This window comes from Gossypium arboreum, chromosome 4 (assembly GCF_025698485.1).
Source record: "Gossypium arboreum isolate Shixiya-1 chromosome 4, ASM2569848v2, whole genome shotgun sequence".
Classification (NCBI taxonomy): domain Eukaryota; kingdom Viridiplantae; phylum Streptophyta; class Magnoliopsida; order Malvales; family Malvaceae; genus Gossypium; species Gossypium arboreum.
In genome coordinates, this window is record NC_069073.1 from 20982417 (window position 1) to 20986060 (window position 3644).

At 36.5% G+C, this 3644-nt stretch overlaps 1 non-coding gene across 1 annotated transcript; it reads left to right on the forward strand.

Annotated features, from left to right (window-relative positions):
- The first annotated feature begins 2211 nt into the window (after window positions 1–2211).
- On the forward strand, window positions 2212–2318 carry LOC128292427 (small nucleolar RNA R71). The gene has a single exon (XR_008282412.1). It is a non-coding gene; the product is annotated as a small nucleolar RNA R71 (small nucleolar RNA).
- The last annotated feature ends 1326 nt before the right edge of the window (window positions 2319–3644 follow it).

The following is a 3644-nucleotide window of genomic DNA, read 5'->3' on the forward strand; positions in this document are numbered from 1 at the left end:
ATTCTTGCATCTAACCATTTGATCACTTACTTTCTCACTACTTCTTTCATAATAGGATTGAGCCTCTTTTGCCCATCAATTCAAGCTCTTTCACCTTCTTCTAAAATAATTTTATACTTGCAAAAAGAAGGGCTTATACTTCGAATATCATCTATGGTCTAACGAATTACTTTCTTAAATTTCTTTAGAATAGCAATTAGTTGCTCCTCTTGATCTTTCTTCAGTTCTGCTGAAATAATCATAGGCAAAGTGGAACAGTCACCTAAATAAACATATTTCAAATGGGAAGGAAGTACCTTTAGTTCGAGTTTAGGTGGTTCTTCAATTGACAACTTGGGTTGCACAAATTCTCTGACTTCTAACTCCAATTGTTCAAACTGTGTGGATTGAATAAAATTTCTCGAATTAGCTTAGATCAAAGCCAAGTCTTCTTCACCTTCTTCATCCTCCAAAGGGTTAAGATATAAGGTTTTCTCCAATGGATCTTTTTCAAAATTGCTTTCCATAGAAACCAAGGTTTCTATCTCTTCCATAACTAAACACTCTTCTGTTGGATTGGGAAATTTCATCGCTTTAAGAATGTTAAAGATTACCTGATTGTCTTGAACTCGCATGGTGAGTTCATCTTTCTGTACATCAATTAACGTTCTTCCCGTGGCTAAGAAAGGTCTCCCAAGGATGATCGGCACTTCCTTATCTGCTTCAAAATCTAAGACAAAGAAATCAACAGGAAAAATAAATTTATCGACCTTTACCAAAAAATCCTCGATCTTTCCCTCGGGATATGCTAAAGATCGATCCGCTAGTTGAAGCGTCACAGTTATAGGTTTTACTTCACCTATCCCTAGCATCTTGAAAATAGACTTAGGCATCAAGTTGATACTCACTCCTAAATCACACAAAGCTTTACCGCAGTAAGATTCACCAATGTTATAGGGTATAGTAAAACTTCCTGGGTCTTTCAATTTTGGTGGCAGTTTGTTCTGTAGAAATTCACTGCACTTCTTTGTCAAGGCAACGGTCTCATGCTCACTCAATCATTTCTTTTTGGACAGTATATCCTTCATAAACTTCACATAATTCGACATTTGTTCTAAAGCCTCCACCAACGAAATATTGATGTGTAACTACTTCAGAACATCCAAAAACTTCTTGAATTATACCTCCTGTTTCTATTTGTATTGCTGCAATCTTTGTAGATATAGAGGTGATGGAACTTTCGGTTGGATTGGATAACTCTTCTGCATAGGTACATCTGCATCCAAAGAAGATGTTAGAGTATCTGAATTCACTAAGTTAGGATTTACTTTGTAAGCCTTTGTAGATTCTGACTCTTTTGGTGTAGGAATTTTAACAACTGGTTGATTCTTCTCAACGGGCTTATCTTCGACATCAATCAATCGAGTTCCAGAATTTTACCACTTCACAATGCCACTGCCTTGATATGTTCTTTACCCAAATTTCTTGGATTCTTAGTGTTGCTCGGCAAAGTTCCTTGCGGTCTATTACGAAGCTCCGTAGCTAACTGACACAATTGGTTTTCCAAATTTTTCAAAGTTGCTGCTTGGCTTTGGATCAAAACTCTATTTTTTTGCCATGTACTCTTTCAACAAGTTCTCCAAATTGTTTGATGCCTCAGCTTGAGGTGGTTTTGGAGCTTGCTGATTAAACCCTTGAGATTGGTTAGGTCTATGCTACAATAAGTTGTTCGGTCTATTTCCTGGGTTGCTCCAAGAAAATTTAGGATGATTACACCATGAAGAATTGTAGAAGTTGGACTGGGGTCCTTGTCCACTCCTATTTTGATGTTGGTTCCTCACATACTACACTGACTTGGGATTTGATGGGCAGTTCTCAAAAGAACGACCTTCCCCACAATACACACAGGAAACTACTTCAAACAGACTTGGTGGCATAGCTGCAAAATTATTAGCACTATTAGCGATAAACTATTTTAACATAGAGGAAATAGACGATACCTGGGCTGATAACAAAGTGAGGGCATCAACTTCATGAATTCTAGCTACACGTCATCTTAAAGCTGTTCAATTTGTTGGCCATTGATAGTTATTACTTGTGATCCTCTCAATGATCTCATAAGCCTCATTATAAGACATAGACAAAATTGCACCATTTGTAGAAGCATCTACCATCAATCTTGTATGTGCATTGAGACCATTATAGAATGTCTCCAACTAGATACAATGCGGAATCCCATGATGAGGACACTTACGAAGTAACTCCTTGAATCACTTCCAAGCCTCATACAAAGACTAGTTATCTAATTGTTGGAAAGTTGTGATCTCGTTCCTCAACTTAGCGTTTTTGCTAGGCGGGAAATACGTAACCAAAAATCTCTCTGCTAATTCTTGCCATGTAGATATGAAACTTGGTGGCAATGAACTAAGCCATGCTCGTGCTCGATCTCGCATTGAGCACGAAAACAACTTCAACCTCAATGCGTCTTCAGTCACACCAGCTATCTTGAATGAATCACCCACCTCCATAAACAATCGAAGGTGGAGATGTGGATCTTCCGTAGGCATACCACTGAATTAGCCCACCGTTTGTAGCATTTGAAACATCACTTGTTTCAATTCAAATTGGGTTGCCTCAATATCTGGCCTTCTAATTCCTGGATTTAACTCACTGAAAAGTGGCACAGCATATTGTCTGATGCATCGATCCCTATCATCGGCAATGAGGATGGGATTTCGTACACGACTAGCTTCATTACCTTGGTCTTGATTCTGATTTTCGAGGTCCATCTTGACTTGTCTTTGAGTTGTTTGTTCACATCTTCTTTATCTGAATGTTCACTCAATTTCAGGGTCTACAGGGAGTAAATGATAATCCAATCTATACTCATAAACGCCTTGAAAAAAAAATCACAGAATTAAAAAGAGTAAGCTAGTAATATTAGAAATAAACCAAATTGGAAGTAAATAATTTCACACACAAAAAAATGACTATGGCAACAGTTAACAATCCCCGGCAACAGTGCCAAAAACTTGTAACTCGTAGGTTTGTGGAAGTATACACAATTGTTATCAAGTACTAAGTAAGTATTGAGTTATCGTCTCAGCAGGGATTGCATTTGTGTTAAATCACTTAATTGTAAAATTATACTAACAACTTGGTAAATAAAAAACACAATATGGTTGAGAAGAGAAAATTGAATATTATGCAAACTATATGAATGAAATAGATTTTAGCAAAATTAATCACAATTTGCAACAATTATAACATAAATAAACTAGGACAATTACTTTAATTAAACTCAATTTATTATCAACATGCTTAATAACATTTGGAAAAATATTCCATGGCAACTCGATCTTTCATGAGTTTGGAAAGCATATTAGGTCCTTTCAGAATCCTTTACTTAGTAAATACGCATTTTAATGATTCTTATTTACTAAGGGTTTCTTAGAATTTGTGTGAGGTAACAGGGATGTGTCTGGTTTGAAACAATTTAATCATACAAATCTAAAAACTATGCAGATAACAGAGCTTGGTTAGAGTTGTTATGCAACCTGCAATTTAATCGGGTTAGGATCTAAATTAAGCATGCACATTTCAATTATGTGTCCAATAGCCTTCGTCTGGTTAGGATCGCTCGACTAATTCAGGTGCATTTCAAT